At 42.7% G+C, this 23,661-nt stretch overlaps 1 protein-coding gene across 4 annotated transcripts in view; it reads left to right on the top strand.

The window, feature by feature from the left end:
• Positions 1–23,661, top strand: part of KIAA1958 — a 139,647-nt gene that overhangs the window by 26,087 nt on the left and 89,899 nt on the right. Inside the window, exon 1 of one of the 4 annotated variants that reach the window (XM_084750150.1) lies at positions 22,034–22,153. The exons of the other annotated variants lie outside the window; for them this stretch is intronic. The gene's annotated coding sequence lies outside the window, so the exon portion shown is untranslated. Of the gene's footprint in view, positions 1–22,033; positions 22,154–23,661 lie in introns of those variants that run through there. 4 annotated transcript variants of the gene reach the window in all.

The raw sequence follows: 23,661 nt of genomic DNA on the forward strand, positions 1-23,661 counted from the left end.
AGTGAGGGTAAATTGAACTAATGAGACTAAGGAAAAAGGATTTTAAACAGTTGCTATGATGAAAACACGACTTGGAGTATCTCCAGGAGCACATGTGAGGCAAATTAATAAGACACAGCAGTCAGCCAACAGCAGTGGCTTCCCATGAACAGGTGGCCCTGGATCTCAGTGTAAGCAATGGATTGCAAAAAACACCTGCATAGTTAAGGAACTGGGTATGCCTCCTGAAAGCTGATGTTTGACTGCGTAAGATCCTGACTTAGAGGCTCTATATTGCCTGTTATTTGTAAGGTACGAAAGGCTGAAATTGTTTAGGAAAAAAACTGCATGGTAATTTTAATTATATTATTTGTTCTTTGAGAATTTCATATCTGCATGCAGTGTATTTTGATTATACTCAACCCACACATACACATACACTCCTCTCCAATTCCTCTCAGACGCCCTCCTACATTTTCCTTCCAGTTTCATGCCCTTTATTGTCGTCGTCATCATCATCATCATCATCTCAGTCAGTCCAATTAGAATGGTCCAATTATGCACAAGTATAGACCACCAGACTGTATTTTATACTGGACAAATTTGTAGGCTATTTTTAGTTATGTACAAAAGGCCTAGATAATTGTATAAACTGTTTCTTCACAGTACCTTATATAGGATACACTCTTAGTATAATATATGTTTTGTTGTTCAGTTGTTTTTCTGTTTGTGTGTGGTTACACATTGTATGTTTGTGGGAGGGAGAAAACGTGTGTCCTTTGTGTTCGTGTGAAGGGATGTGCATGGGCTATGGGCTTGTGTGGAGTTCAGAGGACAACCTTTGGGAATCACGCCTCATCTTTCCACCCTGTTTGAGACAGCTTCTCTTTGCTGCTGCAAACCATGCTCATTTCTCACTGTAGTGTTCCTGTGGGAGTATAGATGTTTGTGCTACCAAGTCTGGCATTTTCTTGAGTTCTGGTGATCTGGACTCTGGCTGTTGGGCATGTGTTGTGCACAAGTGCTTTTACAATGAGCCATCATCCTAGCTCCAGGTACCTTTTTAAAATTAAAACTTGTATGAGTCTGTTTCTTCTGAGCACTTAAAGAGTTTCATTTATTGTGATGACTGCTGCTGCTGCTGCTGCTGCTGCGTGTGGTATTGGAGGCTGAACCCATCTTCGAGATGCTGACTGAGCAAGTGCTCAGTTTCTTATGTCCACACTGGTCTTGCCCTGCCTTTAGTTGTCTCTGTGTCTTGAGGAACCTATTCTTGTGCCCACAGTAGCATATCCTTGTTTTATTTCATGGACACATGTCTCAGCTAAATGGGCTGCATGCACTATTTATTTTCTTACCTTTACATCTCTATTCACAGAGAATGGACAGCATCGCCTTCCTTTCTACTCAAAGATCCCACATAGCTGAACATAGACAAGTAAACCGAAGTCAACTGTCAAATGGCAGTTAGTAGTTCAAGGTAGTAGGACAGGCTTTCTGTATTTATTTATTTTTATTTTATGTGTATCAGTGTTTTGCCTGCATACACAGTATACCACGTGTGTATGTGTTTGCTTGCAGATGTCAGAAAAGGTCATCAGATCCCCTGGAGTTACTGACAGCTGTGAGCCACTCAATATAGGGTGCTGGGAACTACACCCAGGTCCCATGTAAGAGTAGCAAACACTCTTAACTAAGGGCGTCTCTCCAGCCTCCAGGTTTATTAATTTTGTAGTGTAGTCTAGGAAGGCCTTTCTATAGTGACACTTAAGTGGACTTGAAGTGGAGGGACAGACCGTGCAGGCGTGTTTGAAGAGGAGCACCGGAAGTTTTTGCAGATTAAGCAAAAACTGATTCAAAACTGTTGAGGATGAAACTCTTTTCTTAAGCCCACTGGGTGATTTCAGTGCATAGAAGTTTTGAAGGCACTGGGCAGAGGAGGTAAGAACAGTTAGCAGGTAACACTAAGGACTCACTTTGACTTGGTGGTCTTAACCTTTGTGTGAAAGCAGCGAGGAGGGGAGAGGGGCTGGCTATCTACAAGGGCTGTCGTATATGATGCACTGTAAAGTCTAAGCTGCATCAGGACAGACATGAGGACAGGGCATGGAGGACGGTGAACGAACGCTGGGATCTATTGAGTCAAATTGAGTTCCATGAAAGGAACTCTGACATAGATCTGACTGGCTCTGAATCGCAGGCTTCCCCACTTCCTGCTGGGTTTCTTGACTCTAGAATGGTCTGTTAGAAGAAGCAGTGTTTAATTGAGAGTTTGCTGTTGTTGTTGTTTTAATTTATTACTATTGTTTCTTGGACTGCTTTATCCCTCTGTGTAGCCCAGGCTGGTTTTGAACTTAATGGTTCTCCTGTCTTCACCTTTAGAGTGCTGGGGTAAAGCTGTGTGCATTTATTTGTATTTGGTCTTGGGTAAGTCTTGTAACCTGAACCAGTTTTGGCATCATTACGGAACTTGAGTGCCTAGCCGTTGAGCCTTGTGGTTGCTCAGAACATAAGTAAACTTATAGAGAGATCCCATCGACTGTGCAGTGCTTGGTCCTCGTGTATGGAATGCTGTTTTTACACTACCTTTCCCCTTTTGTAGCTTGCATTTTATTTATGAAGTATAAAGAACTTTGCCTCAGAGCTATGAAAAAAATACAAATCTTGTAGAAGAGCGTGGGAAAGGTATTGGTGACTACTGTAATCACTTGCCTTATAATAAAATACTACCTCAGAAATGTACCAGGCTTAAGCTAAAGGTGGCAGCGTGACTAGGAGTACTGTACCCAGACACAGAACCAGTTGTTGTGTTGGCTGTGGTGAGGCATTTTGATGTTGTTTTCGTGTGTGAGTTTGTAAAGAGGTTTATTATGATAAAAATTGACCTACATAATTATGAAGACTGGGAAATGACAGTTGCCTTGGAGCCCTAGGAAAGCCAATGGCATAAATCCCTATTGGAAATTTTAGACTTGGGGCCTAAGAAGTGCTGGTGTCCCTGACCAAAGACAGAGAAAAGATGTCTCAGGTGAAAAAAGCAACAAGAGTTTCCTCTTACTCTGCCTTATTTGTTTCCTTGGATAAGTTTAACCTTTGGGGTGGGGCAGTCCGCTTTACGTGGTTTAGATGTTGATTTCATTGACACTTAACTTGTGTATACACACACAGTAATGTTTGACAAAATGTCCAAGTGCCCACTAGTCAAGAAAACACGTAAACTTAACCATCACATCATCTGAATGATGAACAAAATTAATAAGATAGCAAGGATCGTGATCTCTGAGAGGTGACAAACAAATATGACGGACTTGGTGACTGCCTCGCCACACTAGCTGGGGTGGAGGCTGCATGGCTGCCAGGTTTAAGAAGGTGAAACTGGGAGTCTGAGGAGGCCAAGCTGAGTGCTACATTCCTAGAGTCAGTAAAGTTCCTGGGAAACAAAACTGGCTCTCTGAGTCAGGGTTCTATTGCTGTGAAGAGACATCATGACCAGGGCAACTCTTATAAAGGACATTTAATTGAGGCTGGCTGACAGTTTCAGAGGTTTAGTCCATTTTTATCATTGTGAGAAGCACGCAGGCAGACACAGTGCTGGAGCTGAGAGTTCTACATCCTGATCTGCAGGCAGCAGAAGGAGACAGTGCGTCACACTGGACATAACTTGAGCATGTAAGACCTCATAGCCTGTCCCATAGTGACACACTTCTCCAACAGGCCACACCTCCTAATAGTGCCACTTTTATGGCCAAGCAGTCAAATACATGAGTCTGTGGGGCCACACTGTGGTTTCTAAGATACCATGGTTCCGTAGAGAAGAACCCCAAGAGAGTCAGAAGGACGTAAGGAAGGGAAGTTGCAGGGCATAAGATCAGAACGCAGATCAGCTGTTTTTATCACACAAAACCCGGGGAGGAGAAAGCAGTTTCATTTACAGTAGCATTTCAGAGAATAAAATACACTGAAATTTATTTAATCAAGGTGGTAAAAGACTTGTACACTGAAAATTACAAAATACTGTGAAAGAATACCTAAATAAATGGAAATATATTCTGTAGAAATACAATATTGTTTAACATGTCAAGATTCTCCAAAGCTATTCCTATCAAAATTGTTTTGAAATGGAAAACTAGATCTCTGAATTAATTTGGAATTGCAAGAGGCCTGGAATGGCCAAAACAGCCTTGAAAAAGAACAAGAAAGTCAGAGGACTCATAGATTATGACTTCTGTACTTACTTGAAAGCTTTAATGAAACTGTGTGGTACCATATGAACCAATGGAATAAAATTGTCAGTCCATAAATACAGTAATGTCTGCACCCAGTTGACTTTCGGAGTGAGTGCCATGTTTATGCAGTAGAGGAAAGAAGAGGTTTATCATGTTGTGCTGGAATGGAGTCATATATGTCCTTTACTCCTTATATAAGCAGTACCTCAAAATAGATCAGCCATCTAAATGTGACTTAGAGCCATAAAATGTTTAGAAAATAAAATAGAGTAAATCTTCATGACCTTGGATTTGTCCATACACAGTAAAAGTGACACCAACAGAATAATGACAAAAGGGCAGTGGAGGGAAAACTAACTGGGAGTCATCAAATTTTAAAACATAAAATATCAGAAATATTAATTTTTAATAATTGATAGATAAGAAGCCAGAAAATCAGTACGAATGCAGACTAAACAAAAAAACTCATCAACCAACTTCATGTAATTGTAAGTGATAATTGTAGAACATTCCACTCAGTAATAGCAAAGACATTCTCTTTGCGGAACATTGACAAAAAGTAGTCCACACCCTGGCCTTAAAGATGACTTAATGTGTGGGTCTTAATAAATTGGAAATGTTTGAATCATACAAAGTAGTTCTGTGACCACAGTTGGAAGCAGTGGAAAATAGTGAAAGATACCTGGGAAATTGTCAAATACTTAAGACAACACTGCTCTGTGTAACCCTGAGTCCAATAAGAAAAGGAGAAAATGGAGCCAGCCAGTGTGGTGGCATGTCCCCATAGTCCCAGCACTTGACAGCCTGATGCAGTCGTGTGAGCTCAAGGGCTTAAGTCTGCATAGCCTAGATAACATGATGAGACCTGCCTTGGGGCTGTGGGGTAATTGTTTGGAGTTAAATGAAATGGAAACACAACCAGGCATGGTTGCCCATCACTGTAACCCCAGCATTTGGAAAGAAGAGGCAGGAAGATCACTACACACCCTGAAACCTTATTTCAAAATCAAACACTAAAGGCAAATGCAGACCTAAACAGCAGAAATACACAAACGTTTGTGAGAAGCAGCTAGAAGACACTGTAGAAGTCTGTAGCAAATACACACCCAGTTTTAGCTTCCAGCCCATAAAAAGAAAATGGTCAAGAAAAAAGCAATGACAATTGAAAAAATATATAATTTCAGAACCAAAATCTGAAAGAGAAGATAGAAAAACAAAATCAAGAATTTGCTCTTTGGGGACTGAAGAGATGCCAGTAGTTCAGAGCATTTGCTGCTCTTGCACAGGTCTGGAGTTCGGTCTCTAGCATCTACACAGTGGCCCATAACTATCTGTAATTCCATATCCAAGGAATTTGATGGTCCCTCTTGACTTCCATAGGTACCTGGTACAAATGTGGTGCATATACCTACATACAGCCAACGATCATACACATAAAATAAATTTAAATATACAAGTAAAAGAGTGAGCTCTTTGAGAAGCCTGTTGATAATTCTAGAACATTTAAAAAATATATTTCCCTTGTAAGGAACAACTTAGTGCTGTAAATCAATAACCCATGAGTCCCAAACCTACAGAGCTCTTACCACTGTCATAGGAAATATATTTGTAGTTAAAAACCCTACAGAAAAACAAACAAATACCAAAACTGTAGGCCCACATGGCTTTATCAAGGAATTCCTCCAAAGAGTTAAGGAAGAGATGATATCGGTTATACACACCCTTCTAGGCTATTGAAACAGAGAGAATACTTCCTAGTGTTCATGTAGCACAGACACTACAAGCTGGTGTCTGTCATAAATATAGCTAAACTCCTAACAAAATTATTACAAATGAAATTTAGAAAATTACAGAAAAGGAAAATATATTTTGACCAAGTGAGGTTTACTCCCAGGACTCTGAGGTTGGCTGGACACTCAAAATTCCAGAAATGCAGCTTATTATGTGAACAGTGTAAAAAGGACCATGTTACCGTCTGCGTAGAAAAGACTGTTGACAGAATTGGACCTCCATTCTTCCTTAAAAACAACTGCTGTCTGCAGACTAGGGGAATAGGGTCTTCTCTCCCAGTGGAGGCGCATCGTTTTAAGTAGTGGCGTGGTGAAAGTGTGATGAGGAGCATCCAGCGTGGCCTAGAGTTTCTTGTAGTCAGTGAGCTTAGGGAGGAGAAACCGCGATGAGAGAGAAAAGTAGTGCAGCTGGGAAGAGTTAATACTTCTGTGTTCACTGGTCACATGAGTTTTGCCGCATCATGTGGCATGTATGAAAGCAATACTAAAATGGCACAGCTTGAGAAGGCTGCAGAATATAAATTAAATGTATAAAACTCAATTGCCTATCTGTAGATTAACAGAAACAGTTAGGCATTAACATTTAATGTACTATTTCCAGGAGCATCCCAAAAATAATTATGTAGAAATAAAGGTAACAAAACACACTTGAGATTATATACTTTGTATTATAATGCACAGCTGATAGAAATGTAAAAGCTTAAATAAATCAAGTGATATAGCGTGTTAGCATGTTTATGCATTGAGGAGATTGGTTCTTCCCAGCTACATATTGTAGTTTCCATGCAGGCTCAGTCCATGCCCCAGCAAATTATTTGCTGGAAATGGACAAACTGGTATTCAAACATCTTCAAAAATGCAGCAATCTTAGTGGAGCAAAGTTATTTTTGAAAAAGAATGCAGTTGTATTATACTCGTTTCCTGGATTTATGAAGTCTCGTGTAAACCTATCAGTACATTATTAATGTAAATAGGTAGAGGAACAACAGGGCGATGAGAAATAGTCCCCAGAAATGACCCATTAATTTTTAGTAAAGGTATAAAGGAAATTCAGTGGGAAAGAATAATTTTAAGACAGTTTTACTGTTACCCACGCTGGACTCAGTCTTGGGTTATGGCCATCCTTTACCTTAGCCTGGCCAACAGTAATCTATCTTTGCTTATGGTAATCTTTAAATAATGCTCAAATAATTGGATATCCACATGCAGAATATCATGTGTGTGTGTGTGCGATGCGTGTCACTGTGTATGCATGTTTACATGTGGGGTATGTATGCATGGGTACAGATGCATGTGGAGACTTGAAGTTGGCATTAGGTCTTCTCTGATTGGTTTCCACGTTATTTACTGCAGCTCTCCTGCTGAACTAGAGCTTGCAGGTTGCCGAGTCTGGCTAGCTAGTTTGCCGTGAGCAATCTCCTTTCCCTGCCGCCCAGTGCTGGGTTACAGGCAGCTAACCATGCCTGTCTATCTTTTACCTGGGCTCTGGGGATCCAGTCAGCCTGGAATCCACACGCTGGAAGGAGAGAACTAACTCCCAGAAGCTGTCCTGAGACCTCCACACACGAGCAGCCGCACCTGGATGCCAATGCAAACACACATACTAATTAAGAAATGTAAGGGAAAAAAGCAAACCTGGGACTAGAGAGATGACTCAGTGGTTAATTGCACTGGCTGCTCTTCCAGCGGTCTTGGGTTTGACTCCCAGAACCCACATGGTGGCTCACAGCTGTCTGAAACTTTAGTTCCAGGAGATCACATACGTTTTTCTGGCCTCCACTGAGGCACAAAGCACACATGTGCATAGACATACATGCAGGCAAACCCCTATAAATGTAATTAATTAAAACTTAAAATCAGCCTTGTGTGGTGGCCCACACCTTTCAACCCAGCAGAGGCAGACAGATCTCTGGGTTCAAGGTTAGCCCAAGTCTACATAGAGAGCCTCAGGGTAACAAGAGCTATGCAGAGACAAAACCAAAACAAACAGTCCCCAAACCTTAAAAATTGTGCTCTTTCCATGTGGCACTCAGCAAAAAAGAAGACATGTGTCTTTATGAAGACTTATCTATGCATGAATGTTCATAGAATTCATCTTGTAGCGGACGAAACCTGGAAATAAAAGTTCACCACAAGTGAGTGGTTAGAAATAATTGTGATGATTGGATGTGATGGTCCACACCTTTAATCCCAACACTCAGTTGGGAGAGGCAGATGGATCTTTGTAAGTTTGAGGACATCCAGACTACATAACAAAGAGACCCTATCTAAAAAAAAAAACAAAAAAAAAAAACAGTGATATAATAATATAGTGCCATATTTCTCAGTAAATGAGCTGGATTTTGTTTTTGTTTAGGGGGATAGGGTCTCAGTCTTAGCCTGGGCTAGCCTCAGACTCAGCAGTTCCCCTGCTGTGGCCTCTGAGTTCTGGGATTGCAGGAGTGAACTGCCACACTCAGTTAGGAAGGAATTAATAGTATACCTGACAACGTGGGGAAATCGAAAATACTTACTCTTGGGCTGAGTGTTAGAAAGAGGCCAAGCTAAAAAGCACATCCTTTATAATTCTTATTTAAATTCTGGAAAGTGAAAATTAATTTTATAGACGGGAAACAGGTGTATGGTTACATTAGGAAGGGACATAAGCTAGGAAAGGAGGGGAGGATTACGAAGGATCTTAAGGAAATGTGGGAATCGTCACCGTTACAGTATACTGATAGCTTGTTTCATGGTGTACGCGCATGTGTGTCTTTGCCCCTAGTTGCTACTCCTCACCGTACTTATTTATGGTAACATTACCTGAGGAGCGGTATGGATGAACAGTGGCCTCTTGCACATTGGAGGAGCAGAGAACCAGCTCGTGAAGCTGACGCCTTAGCACTCCCGGTTTAGCGCTGATGCCTTGTTTCTTGCAGAGTTCCAGGTCTTCAGTCCACTCTGGACGGCCAGAGCAGCTGAGCTCTGCTGTCAGCAGTGGAGGGCAGGGGACGCTGTAGCACTTGGGACCGGCATGCTTTCTGTCAAGGAGCAAAGGCAGCAGGCCAACTCCTGTTTTTCTAGAGCACTTTACATGTAGGCAGCCAGTGTAGTCAACGTTGTTTTTCCAGACAGGCTGTCATTGAAACTGGAGCTGCTGGCTAGGCCAGCCTGGCTGGCCTGCAAGCCCCAGATACCCCCTGTCCCTTCTGGGGATGTGAACTCAGTGAGTACTTTACCAATGGAGTGATCTCATGAACTCCTCTGCCCAATAGCTTTTTAAAAAACATACGTCAAGCAGGCTGTGGTGGCGCAAGGCCTTAATCCCAGTACTTGGGAGGCGGAGGCAGGTAGATCTCTTTGAGTTCAAGGCCAGCCTAGTCTACAGAGAAACTTTCTCAAAAAACCAAAACCAAGATAAGACAAAGCAAAAAGCTCAAAAACAAACAACACAAACTATGCCAAAACTTACAAAATTATACCTTTGGACTCTACAGTTAATTGTATTTTAGTTATATCCCAGGGAAACCGTTTTTGAAAGTTAAACTAGAGAAAGCTGCTGAGTGTAATAAAAGAAGATAGTTTGAAAGCAACTCATTACCAAGCAGATAGCAGGAGTGCCAAAACCAACAGTGAACTGAAGATGTTAGCCCCGACTGACTGGCTGCCAAGCCCATTCTTGGCTGCTGTTGTAGGTCATGGTTTCTGTGTTGGCTGTTCTGTGAAGCATCTTGTGTTATTAATAAGGTCTGCTAAACAACACGGGATCTAACATAAATGGGATGTTCCTTTATGATGCTGAGCGTGTCATAACATCTCAGAACTGTTCACAGGATCTGCTTGAAGTTGTGTGTGTGGTTTTTTTTTTTTTTTTTTTTTTTGCTTGTTATCATCAGGATATCGTGTTGTATTACTTAAAAATAACAAACACAGAAACCTCTTCTTTAAGGAGGCTTTTAGGACCTTGTTCTGAACTTCCCTGTTCATCTCTGAACTTTACTGTACCTGAGTTTGCTTTCCTTAAGGTCTGGTCATGGGTGCTCGGTGCTTACAGGATAAGGAAATATTGTTTGGAGCAAATTAGGTGTAGCAATGAGGGATCCTTTAGTTCTCTGAGGCATTTCCAATGGGTACATATTTCTGCAAGTCATACAATGAGTAGTGCTGGTACACCTTTGAAAGTACATTTTAAAAAGAGTAATAACTTGCTTTGATAAACAGTATGTAGTAGTAATTTTATGGCAGTGGACTCTATTGATATAACTGTTAGATTATTACAGTAATATTTCTATAACTTGATAAATGTCACATTGTTCCTAAGTATATGGGTGTTGCAGAAAGTGGACCATGTAAAAGAAAAGGAGGGGCTCGGCCTCTTAGTGATAGATACCATCTTAATTAAGATCAAAGAATACTTAAGTTCTGTTTGGGAAAATGCCCAAATGAAACAGTTGTCATTGAATACTTCGGCTCCATTGATTGAATTGGTTAGTAGAGAAGACGCAGTGAGTTAGAAGCTCTTGTGTTTCCAAGCCCTGGGTGGAAATAGAAAAGACAGAGGAAGATAAGCACACCACGTGCGAGTTCCTGCCAAGGGAGTCTAATCCACTCTTCATATCAGTGGCTTGGAGCGGAGGCGCTGCCCTCAGCTGGGGGCAGCATGTGACTGTGCTAATCTCAAGTAGCCAAGGACAGAAGGAAATCGGTACCTCCCAAAAGTTGTGCATTATTTATTGTGTCTGATAAAGCAGCAGCATATGCTTAGCGCTTTTACCTCTGCCTATGTAAATCTGTACTCTAGGAGTTATAGGTCCTGTGCCAACTCTTACAGTAAGAGCTTTGATATTCTATTTGAATTACCATCTACTTAAACTCCAGATGGGAGGAGAGCCAGTGATAGAGAAGTGAAAGAACAGAGAAGTAAACACCTGCGCAGCTGCGGGAAACAGAATTTTCCCCACTGTAATTACGCACTATACGAGCTTCTGACAAAAATCAAATACAAATTTTTAGTTTTTAGTAACAAAAATCAAAGTATGAAAAATAGAAATGGTGGCTGAAGACACAGCTCCGTGGGTAAGGTGCTTCCTGCGCAAGCATGAGGTCCCGAGCTGCACTTCTCAGCACCCAGGTAAAAACCTCCAGGGGAAGTGGAGTGGGAGGGCTCAGGAGGAGGCAGATGTGGACCCAGGCGCTCCTTAGCCAGCTGGCTGAGTCAGGGATCGCCTGCTTTGGTGAAGAGAGCCTGTCTTTTTAAAAAAAGTAGCGATGGAAGAAGCCACCCAGCACTGACCTCTGGTCTCCACATACATGTGCACATGCCACTCACATTCATGCACACACAAACACGTATACATGCATACTGCACATATGTAAGAATAAACATGGAAGCTACAAATGCCTATGTTCTGACTTTTCATCATGGGAACCATCTGTGGCCTCACTAAGAAGCCCGTGTTGGCCTTCTGACGTATAGTGTGCATAGTCAGGAAATGGTGAGTGGATTAGGTTTATGTTTGATCGCTTTTTCCTTCATGATGCAGTCAGCGCCATCTTCAGTAACTTCTGCTTCACTGGCTGTCTTTTACTTATAAGCTCCTCTGTAGTTTTTTGTTTTGTTTTATCATCTTTCAGGCTTCTTGACCTTCATATTTAATCTGGTTATTCTTTGACATTTTCACAAAAGTATTTGGGAGTGAGGCTCCTGGAGAGATTTTGCTTTGCCTAACTTCCTCGTCTTAAGTTGGGTACGGTGGTGCATGTCTTCAGCTCTAGCACAGGGGCGGCACAAAGGCAGAGGCAGATGGTCTCTGATTTTGAAGTCAGCCTTGTCTAAATAGCTATTAGTTCCTCTTCCTTTTATTTGAGTCACATCGGATTCTGATTTACTTTACATATGACTAGACTACATTCTCTGTTCTCCCTCACATTGAGCTCTTAGCTCCTCTCCCTTTTATTTGAGTCACATTTGATGTCTTTCTGGTCCCTGGGTTTCATTATGCTGAATATCTACTTAGGGCTGGCACCTAGCCTGGTACCTCTAAGGAGGCTCACACTTCCCTCCGTGGTTTTAGACCAAGGGTACAATTGGTTTGTGAAGGCAGTCATTCTTGTTGTGTGCTTGGACCATGGGCCCTTACCTTCCTCGACCCATTTTATTTCTGTTTAACACATTTACTTTGAGCCATAAAGTTGAACATCCTTACCCAGACTGGAGACCAAAAGCTGAGCAAAATGAAAAATGAATGTGCTAACACCTTACCTGAGGAGAACTTGGGGTAGTTGCCAGTGCTAGTGCGGGAACTCATGCTTGCATGAACCCCAGGACCTAGCACCTGCCGCTTCACGCTGGGTAGAATGGAAATTTGAAACACCATGGTCTAGGTTGCTTTTAGAATGGATGGTGAAGGCGGGGTATACCCAAGTTAATGGGTATAGATGGCTTGAGTTAGCAAGGTACGGGCGTTTGATGATAGCTGGACAGTGTCGTCTCCGCCCACAGCACAGCTGCTTCCACCACCACCATCCTATCCTCTCAGCCGCCCGTTAGAAACTGTATTTTCCCTCCTCACACATAGCCCCTCATCTGAGAACTGACTCATTGGCATGCTTGGGGTAGGAAGTGGTCCTCGCAGGGCACTGAGGTTGTACAAAAGATCTGTCTCATTGACTGTATCGTTCTTTGTTGGCTGAGTGTTTCCCATCTGTATTTCCATGTGTTAGAAAGGCAACAGAATTCCTCACAGCACTGAAGCTAAGGTTTCAGTGATACACACAGGCCTAAAAGCATTGTAAGAAGGGAAGATTTAAGGAGTAGTTCTGGACACAGCATTATTTTTCAAAGGTGGGTGGGTGTGGAGGGGAAGAGATCCTTGTGCTTACAGATAAGCATTAGGGAAAACAAGAATGTTAATCAAGTAGGGTTGTCTCTTCAAAGGAAGTGATGTATGACCTGTTTTCTGCCCAGAAGGCTGGAAAGGGACATGGTTAGTAGCCTGGGGGCTTTTGCACAACTTGTATGACAGACTACACCAGGTCACCTACCCCTTAGATGTCACATGTAGTCAATTCATAAAGCCCGTCTTGATGGAAGATGTCACATGTACTTTACAAAGAGTTTTGAGGTAGTCACGCCTTAAGCTTTATTGTGCACATGGGACTGAGTTACTTATCACCAGGAAACTTTTTTCCAAATTGTACTGTACTTAAATATGCCTAAAATAACTGCCTGCTGTCAGACTCTTGACGTTTGAACCAGCACTGGGTGCTGAGTTGTGGGAACCAGACCTCCTCCTTGTCTCACGCTGATGACATTCTCCTGACATTCTGCAGAGACCCCTCACTGATGAGTGTAAGACCTAATCAAGGATGTGTGAAAACCCAGAAAAGCAGAGCACAGCTAGGAGAACTGCATGGCAGGAATTAGATCTTATAAGTTGTAATAAACTATGCATAACCTAAAATTTATCATCTGAACGTTAATGCATTGTCCACTATCTGTATTTTTTAGGGGAGAGGAAGAGCAGGACAGGGATCATATAATCCAAGGTAGCCTCCAATTTACTCCTGACCCTTCTGAGTGCTGGGATTAAAGGTGTGAAGCACCAGTACTTGTGGTACTGGGAATTGAACCCAGGGCTATGCATGCTAGGCAAGTACTGTACCAATCAAGCGACTTCCCTAGCTCAACTTTTAAAGTTTGAGCTTTTTTAAAATTTATGTATTTAATGTAGAAGAGAAATAGCTAGTTTTTTGTTGTTGTTTGATGGGGGTCCTGGGGATATGATCCAGGGCGTTGCACATGCTGGGCAAGTGCTCATTCACTGAGTTTCAATCCCAACCTTCAGCAAGTCTTTAGGGCATGGGATGGCACACGCCTTTAATCCCAGCACTCGGGATGCAGAGGCAGGTGGATCTCTGTAAGTTCGAGGCCAGCCCGGGCTACAGAACAAGTTCCAGGGCAGCCAGTCTCCAAAAACTGAAACCAATAACCAACCAACCAATCAAACAAACAAACAAAAAACCAACCAACCAAACCAAAAACAAAACAAAAAAAGCAGGTCTTTAAAGTCCATAGGACCCGGAACTCTTACGGTTGCTGGTGGACTGGACTTTCCTGCTTCCAAGATATCAGGAGTCGGCTGCTATAGTAAATAAGGATTGCATTTTCTCACAGATGTAATACGTTTCTGATTGACTCCGTTACATGTTAGTATTAGTTGTATATGTCTGGTCATTGGAGTGAGCTAAAAATCACTCTGTAATAATGGTAAAGATTGACCATCTTTAGACCTTAGAGTCTTTGCATTTTTTTACATTTATTTTATGTGTATGGGTATTTTGTGTGCATGCATGCCTGGGCACCACTTTCATGCCTGGGGCTAGAGTGCTCTTGAAACTGGAGTTAGAGATGCTTGTGAGCCACCATGTGGGTGCTGGGAATTGAACCTGGGTCCTCAGGGAGAGTAACCAGGGCTTTTAACTACCCATCTCCCCTGGTCATCAGATTCTTTGAACAGACTCATTTTGTGCTTTTTTCCCTCAGAATTCCCCACACAAAAGATTGCAACACATCGTGTATAAGGAATGGTACAGTCTTTCAGATGTTGGGACAGAGATGATTTTGTCAGTGAAGGTTAGGTAGGTATTCTACGCAGGATGGATCAGACAGTGTTACTACTGTGCAGTCCTAGAGTCAAACCTGATGCTTCCCCCTCTGCCCTGACTTCCAGTCAGTTGCTTGCAGCCCATCCTCTCAGGACTATAAACACTAAGGCTTACTCTCTCCGGAGGCCATAGCTGTCGACCTCCCCGAAGCATTACCAATCTCGAGGAAAGGATCATTTCCTGTGGTTTTCATTTACTCGCAATGGCGTATTTCCAGTAATGGTGAAGTGGTTTGATTCTGGAGACCACTGGTGGTCTGCTCGCGCTGTTCCTAATGACACCGGCACTGCTGCTTCACCAAGTTTATTGGCTGCAGCTATTCATATGCAAAGGTAGTTTTGTCCAGCACCTGTTATATAACGTAGAACTTATTACATGTTTCTCGAATAGCTTTCTAGTTTTCACAGGGCTTCGTGATTTTGTTTCCTCTGAATGACAAAGCCCCTGTCCTTGATTACTGTCACTGCTTTGCTCACTTGCCATGTTGCATACCCACAATGCAAACAGATCTCTGTGTGGGGAGTACAGAGGAGAAGCAGAGGCAGAGTTGTTGGATGTGAGTTGGAAAGTTCCTTCTGTGTTCTTTATTTTGTTCTTTCTTCATGAAGGAACTCACCCATGTTGTTGGCTCTCGGGAGTCCTGGCGCCCATGTTAGTCCCTCTTAACCACTATATCAGAAGAGCTGAGACTGCACTCTCTGTGGAGCAGACATTTGTCAAGGAAGCTCTGAGGTGACAGTAGGCAAAGGCCTCACTGCACTGTAACGCTGCAGAGCGTGAGAAGGCGAGGGGGGCCTGGAGGGAACAAACTTCCCCTTTCCCTATGGCACCACTCCACTGTGGAGACGAAGTATTCATGTCTGCTTCTTTAAGGACCCACAGTTAAATCAGTGGCATTTGGAGGGAGTGGACATTCAAGCTGTAGCAGTTTCTCTTGGCTTGCGGGTTTTAGAGAGGAGTTCTCTGCACAGTTCTGGGAGGGTGTTAAATCAGGACAAGTCACTCCTTCTCTAAGTCGTAAGAAGAGCATTTAATGTTGTTATTCAGACAATAAGACATATTCCTACTTACACTTTGTCTGTATTTTCTGTGCCTTCAGCTTCATATAATTTGCCTTTTGCACCCCTCAGTTTTTAGCTTAGGCACTCCTTTTGAGAGTGGCCTTCCCTAACCATCCTAATTATTTTTCCTGTTTGAGACTTTCTCTGCCCTTGTCTTACATGTTTAAAACAAATAGTCAAACACAGTCAGTCCTCATTCTTCCCAGCTGAGTTACAGCAGGAAAACATGCCACCTCTTACTTTGGTTCTCACATTATAAACAAGTATTTCTCTGCTCTATGCACTTCCATGATTTTGCCGCCACCGCTGCCTCTTCCTCCTCCTCCTCCTTTTTTCTTTTTCTTTTTGAGAGACGGGGTTTCTCTGTGTAGCCTTGGCTGTCCTGGAACTCAACTCTGTGGACTAGGCTGGCCCTGAACTCAGAGATCCTGCTAAGTGCTGAGATTAAAGGCTTGCACTACCATGCCTGTCTGATTTTGACAATTTTGTACTTTGTGTGTGTGCTGTTGCTCTTTGTGCTGGCTTCAAGTGTGTATTAGTGGTCCTGAGCAGAAACAGGCTATGATGATGTGCCTTGCATGTTTGATAAGCTTTGTTCTGCCATTGTTTATAGCGCTTGGCCATTGGTTCAATGCTAATGAATCAACAGTGTACATATATTGACATGTTTGAAACAAAAGCTATATACTGATTGGTTGGCAAAAACCTGAGTGAGCAAAAGTTAGTATGAACATAATGAAAGATACTTGCTAATCTGCTGATGAAGTATTTCCTCTAGGAGCAGTGAGTGGTGAACTGCGTGCAGTGACTTTACCAAATGGAACTACCACAAGAATAAATACCATTTGCATACTCTAAGGGTAAAGAAAAATAGGGGGCTCTGATGGAGAGGAATTGTGTAGGAAAGAGGCCTCTGTAGTTTGGTCCTCTTGGGGAGTACCACATTTTAAGTTGCGGTCCATGGAACAAATAATGGAGGGTCTGAGTCACGAGGAATGCCCCTCCCTTACATGTTGGGGATCAAACTCTGTTCTAGGCAAGCCTGTCCACTGAGCACATTTCCAGCCCCTGCTTTGTTTGTAATTTTGCTACTGCTGTTTCTTGTTCGATCTGTTGTGAGATGGGTGTAACTATGGCTAGCTTGACCACTGTGTAGCCCGGTTTGTAGGTGGTTTTTTGTTTTTGTTTTTGTTTTTTGTTTGCTTGTTTTTTAAGGAATTAAAAGGAAAGTAATATGGCTGGAGGATAGCCCAGGATGAAATTGGAAGAGAAAGCAGAAACTTGCTTATATTACCTTTTAGCAGCCATGCTGAGGAGCTTACTTTGGAATGTGTAATGGGAGGGCATTGGGGAGTTTTAAACTGGGAGTGAGGTGAGCTGCTTTACATTTTTGAGAGATAATCTTTCTTCTTTGAGGGGAGAGGTTTGAAGAAGGCAAGGGGTGGAATGGAATTGGAGGTTAATTATTTAAGTTACTATAATTTAGCAAAGGCCCAGCGGCCGGTATTCGCGCCTGAGTGGCTTCGCTGTTGTAACTTGCCGCCATCTTCTTCTGTTCTAATTCTGTAACTTCACAGCATCATTCTGCCTTGTCCTTGCCCCACTGCAAGTCCAGAGAAGGCTGATCTGTGACGTCACCACCCTCCTCTGCCCTCCTCAAACGCCCATGACTGTCCAGACCTCTTGATGGCCTCTTGCCTTCCTGCTTTCAGTCAGTGCCTGCCACTGTGCTTTGTCTAGCATTTCATTTCGCATGCCCCCCACTTGTTTGGGGCCTGTTTACCCTGCTCTGCTGATGAACCCTTTGTGCTTACCACCCTGGGGTGAGTGCGGGGGTCAAGTGCTTGTGATACACTGCCCTATGGTACCCAAAGCAAGAACTTTACACTCACTCTCGTATTGGTTCTTATTTTATTTATTAGTGCCCTTCCTCACAGTTAGACTGATTTTAGTGTGGTAGGGTTGTTTCGTTTATGTCCCCAGTACCATGTCATTTTTTGGATTTTGGGAAAGATAGCAAATGTTTGTTGGATAGATATGTTTATAATTGTCAGTTAAAATCTATTGTGTGTGGTGGGTGGCACATGCCACAGTGTGCTCATAGAAGCCAGAAGAAACCTTTGAAGTGCTTTTATTTTTCCATCTATGAGATGTCAGGGAATAAACTCAGGTCATAGAACTTTCCAAAGCTCCTTTGCTTGCTAAGCTACCATTGACCCCAGTTATTGCTAATTTGTTGACCAGAATTAGTTGATACTTTTTTTTTTGTAACATCTTTTGGTGAATGAAAATATTTCCTATATTTTCTTTTTTTTTTTTTCCTAAAAAAGAGTAATAATGAGTAACAGGAATAAAAGTTGTGCTTCAAAAGATGCTAAGAACACTGTGATTCAGAGAGGTTAAGAACACTGATTGCTCTTTCAGAGGACCTAAGGGGACCAGAGTTCAATCTCCAGTACCCACATGGCAGCTCACAGCCACCTGTGACTCCAGAGCTATGCTTGTGGTGCACAGACATACATGCAGACAAAACATCCATCTACAAAAATATTGAGAAAAAATAAAAAACTTTATTGACTGATAGGAGATGTCTAACAATGGAGTATAGAGAGCAAGCCAGTTTCCTGCCTTGTTGGAATTGAGACGTGTATGCACAGTACCTACCAACACCCAGGCTATGGTTTCCATCTGGTACACGTGCCGTAATGGTATGTGCAGACTTTAGTTTCTAGACCTGCTTTGAGAGTTGCAGGAAATTTAGATACTCAAAAGTTTCCATGTGCAAGATCTTTGTTACACTGTATGTTAATGTGATATCTCTTTGTATTAATGAACCAATATTGATAAATGGATGCTATCTGAAATCTGTACTTTCAGATATTCTTGAGATTTATTTATTTATTTATTTATTACAGTATTCTACCTGCCAGTCAGAGAGCACCAGATCTCATTGTAGATGGTTGTGAGCCACCATGTGGTTGCTGGGAATTGAACTCAGGACCTATGGAAGAACAGCCAGTGCTCTTAACCTCTGAGCCCTCTCTCCAGCCCAACGCAGATATTCTTAGTTTTTACCTCACGTCTCCTTTTGACTAGGCTCTTCCCACTACTCATCACACCATATTACATTTACTCCTCATGACTTATCTGAACTATTAGAGTGTTTCAGAGTATTTTGATGACCTTGAAGGAATACTAGAGAATATAAGATAGTCCTCAATTTGGGGTCACCTGATACTTTCCCCACTTATTAGAGTTCTTGGGAATAGGAACCATGGTAAAAATGTCTTTTAAATTTTCTTTTTAAAATATTTATTTTGTGTGTGCACCCCACACACCCAGATGTAGAAATCAGAGGACGGCTTGTGAGAGTTGGTAGTTGGTTTTCACCTTCACCATGTGGGTTCCAGGGATCAGGGTTGGCAGAAAGCACCTTGACTCACCGAGTTTTCCTGCTGTCCCCTACAGTGTCATCTTTCTCATGTTGCACCAGTTGTATATGGTCTCAGTGTGGGTTAGCACTGTTAGTCCCTGCTCACTTGGCTGAGGTGGTGTTTGTTGGGTTTTATATTGTTGTCTTTTTTTTTTTTTTTTTTTTTTTTGGTTTTTCGAGACAGGGTTTCTCTGTGTAGCCTTGACTGTCCTGGACTCACTTTGTAGACCAGGCTGGCCTCGAACTCACAGCGATCCGCCTGCCTCTGCCTCCCAAGTGCTGAGATTAAAGGCATGCGCCACCATGTTCAGCTTTATATTGTTGTCTTTTTCCCATCTACTTTTGCCTTTTGCTTCATGGGTGAGGAATTGTGCTTCAACATCTTCAGGTGGCAGCATCTGTACAAATCAGCCAGATTCTTCTGTACTTAGAGTATCCCCGCTACATCTATTTCTGTCATTATGGACATATGGTGATGTATAGCTGTTACCTCTAAATTGAAACATTCCCTGGAGATGGGGGGGTGGCTTAGTAGAGTAAGAATATAGCTACTTTCCTGTTGCTGTGATAAAAATACCGAGACTAAAAGCAATTTCTTGGAGAAAGAGGCCTTGTTGTTATTGTTTGGCTTTGTTTACTGTTCCAGGGCTAGAAGTCTATACTGACTGGGAAGGCACTGCAAGCAGGAGGTTGGAGCAGGCAGCCAAAGTATCATATCTCAACCACACATTGGAAGCAGAGAGAGAGAGAGAGAGAGAGAGAGAGAGAGAGAGAGAGAGAGAGAGAGAGAGAGAGAGAAGGGGGATATGAGAATGTGAGAATATACATTGGAAATGAGGCGAGGCTATAAGGTTTCAAAGCCCACCTCCAGTGATGCAAGGCTCCAGGTTCTAAATGTTTCATATCTTAGTTACTTTTCTGTTGTGACAAAACATCATGGTCAAGGCAACTTATAAAGAAAGGGTTGGGCTGGAGAGATGGCTCAAAGTTTAAGAGCACTGTCTGCTCTTCCAGAGGTCCTGAGTTCAATTCCCAACAACCACATGGTGGCTTACAACTACGTATGAGATATGGTTTCTCTTCTGGTGTGCAGGAGTATATATGCAGGCAAGAACACTGTATACATACCAAATAAATAGATATTTTTTAAATAATTGTTTAGTCAGTCTTACTTTTACAGAGGGCTAGAGTCCATGTTGGCAGAGCAAAGGCATGGGGACAGGAAGAGCTGAGAGCTCACATCTTGATCCATACACAGAAGTCAAAGCGAGCACACTGGGGATGGCCTAAGTCTTTTGAAACCTTAAAGCCTGCCTCCAGTGACACATCTCCTCCAACAAGTCCTTCCCAAACAATGCCACTCACTGGGGACCAAGTGTTCAAATAGCTAAGCTTAATGGGGGCTATTTCTCTTCAAAGAACTACACTCAGGAACTTCACAAAACTTAGAAGACTGGGAAGTTCTGCTTGAAGGTGATAAAAACAGTAAACAGTTGCTGCAGTGAAGCAGATTCTGGGGCTGCCTGCAAGTTGTCATGATGCTGGATTGGGCTTCCGAGTGATTTTGTTGCTTTTGAGTCACCGCGCTTCTGTAAATAGCTCCAGTAATCTCACTGACTCAGTAATCAATACCTGAGTGGAATAATTCCTTTGGTCTGTGTCTCTCTAGGAAAAGTCACATAACATATAGATACTCTAGGCTAAAATCTAATATTTAATTTTTTTGCTCAAATTGTTCTAGCTTTATTAGCCTTCGAGAACTCTGAGTCCCTTTGCTGTATTCATTAGTCTGCTTTTTGAGAATTTTTTTTTTCTGGTACTCTGCTCAGCTGTCAGTTTGGAAAATTTTAAATAATCTCAGTGATTCTTTGTAGGCTTTGGGATATATGGGTTTGCATCTATGGCCCAGGATGTGAATAGATTGGAATATTTTCACTATTTCTGAGCATGGTGGTACACTCCTGTAATCTGAGCTTTCGGTTTGTTCAGGTGCAAGTGTCACTTTCCAGGTCACGTTAGAGAAGCTCGCCGTCTCTCCGGCTTTCAGGAGCCGGCCAGCTCCCATTCTGCCAGAAGGGCCCCGGCGATTGCGTGCGCAGTGCTAGTGCGAAGGTTGCTTTGTCTAAAAATGGACTCCACAATATTTGGGTTTTGGTTGTAATTACCAGTCATGCTTGCCAGAAATTAAGTTTAGCTTTTAAAATCCTGGAACTCTTAATGTGTTTTTCTCTAGCTAAATATCTCAGAGTCTGTTACGAGACTGTAAGTAATTCTGTCGTACAGCGGTGCTCTGCTTCCCCTGAGGTACGCTGGTCAAATGACACATAACAGTGGGATGCAGGCTTGACCACCGCCGTGCTTCAGGGAAACTGACCCAAGAACAAATGAAGGACTAGGAGGAAAAACTGAAGTCTTAGCAGTCAGCCCTTTTAGAAGATGCTGTGACGCTGCACTTCTGCTTTCAAAGGAGAAATAAACTGCCATGTAGCACTGTGAAAGAGAAAATGGGAGCCTTTTTTTTTTTTAATTTAGAAAGAATTATGGAAAAGAGCAAAGTCTACTGAAAGTGAAGAGGCCCTTTGAAATAGGCCACAGTTGTAGCTGTATTCTTCACTGACTCATTTTTGTAACACTTTAGCCTTTACAGATTTCTGGCTCTTGTTTACTAGAATTGGTACTGAATGGCTCTCCCTTCCGTCATACCAGGGAATGGACAGGTACAAAGGTTAGCGTCCAGAGTTGATGTACTCAGCCTCCATGGAGTCTGGAGTGGCTAGGGCAGAGTGGGAGACCTTCTGGTTAGGATCACAGCCTGTCACCACCTGCTGTTGTGCTGTCAGACACCTTTGTGAGATAATGCCACATTCCTCTCTTAGGAGCCTGGTGGCCTCAGCAGATACTCAGGAGCCTTGAGGAGTAAAAGTATCCAGCATCGTCTAGCTGCCTCTAGGATTTTTTTTGGGTTTTGTTTGTTTGTTTGTTTTGGTTTTGGTTTTCTTCAGCTTCTGGTGGTGAGGGGAGGTGAGTAAAGTTCATGACTCAAGCTTGGAATTTGCAGAGAGCAGCCTTCTCAGGCTGTTGACTCCAGGTCTCCTTGGGATGGGGCATGTATACAATTTTAAAAGCTGGGTTCTAGTCTAGATGTGTTCAAATTAGTACCATTAAAGATGGGTTTTTAATTTCCTAGTAAATTAAACTACCTACTTTTCTCTCTCCATCTACTCTTGTTTCTTTTTCTCTTAATGAACAATGCATTTTTACTTTATGTTTAGAAACACAATCAAATACAACGACTCTTGTCACTAGTGCCAGGTACCCTGTCTCTTCCTCTTTCTACCTGGGAGATCTGTGCAAGAGGGTGGAGGCTGGGGCAGCCCCTTCCTTGGATGAGTATTGGTGTGGTGTGTTTTACCATGTGTGTAAAACAGTGGAGGGATTATCATAGCATCTGGTAGGCCCAGATGGAGTTAGGATTCTAACACTAAACACTGGGTCAGCATTTGAGCAGTCTTGTTTCATGGTGTTAGTGGATTAGTTCCTGAGGTCTGCAGAGTCCCACAGTGCAGCGAGAGTAGGCGAGTGCTCCTATCAGCAGAATGCCCTCAAAGTTTTCAGAACGGACCTGCCAGGACACCAGCCTGCTAACCAACAATGCTACAAAGACCCCTTTCTTTTATAATAGCATCAAGGTGGCTTTAAAAGCAACTATAACCACTTGTCTGTCTAGCCACAAAATGGCTGTCTACCTTGTTTGAGGCCAGGTCTAATTGTTTGCTGTGCACTGTTTAAGCCAGGCTAGCTAGCCTGGGGCTGGGGGCCTGCCTCTGCCCTTCACCTTGCCAGGAGCACTAAGATTGGAAAGGGGCTGCTGCTCTCAGCCTACTTCACCCACTGAGCTGTGTCCTAGCCCTACGTGGACATTTTCTAGTCCTCATTCTCTGATACGCAGCTAGTATAGCAAAATTTAAATATGCAGATACTATAACAAAAATGAAATCTCCCTAAATAATTTACCTTCTTCCTCCAAAGTTAAGTATATTCTTCCAGATTTATGAAACAACTTATGTATGTGTATTAAAGCACATCTAACCTGCATCTCACTAAATATGTGATTGTAAAATAGTGTCCGTTCTCTCGTCTTTTTTGGTGTGTGAGTTGGGTCCTGGTTGTCTCAAAGCATGTGTGGGGGAAAGAGAACAACTCTTTCCGCTGTGTGGGTTCTGTGGATCAAGCTCAGGCTGTCAGGCTTGGCGGCGGGACTCTTCCCCTGCCTTTGTCTTTGAAGGCAGAATCTCACCACATCACTCAGGCTGGCTTTGAACTTGCTGTGTCGCCCAGGCTGACACTAAACTCCTGTTTTCCCTTCCTCACTCTCCCAGGTGCTGGGATTACGGGCATGGACTGGCATATCTAGCTTCCCCGATTTTAAGTGATGGGCTGGCAAACTATTGCTGTTGTTCTTTTAGGGTAAACTGCTAAAAGAAGAAATCTGGGTCTTTGTAGCTCCCAGTCACAGTATTAAGCTGTAT

This window comes from Acomys minous (assembly GCF_964271855.1).
Source record: "Acomys minous genome assembly, chromosome: 1".
In the NCBI taxonomy this organism is placed as follows: domain Eukaryota; kingdom Metazoa; phylum Chordata; class Mammalia; order Rodentia; family Muridae; genus Acomys; species Acomys minous.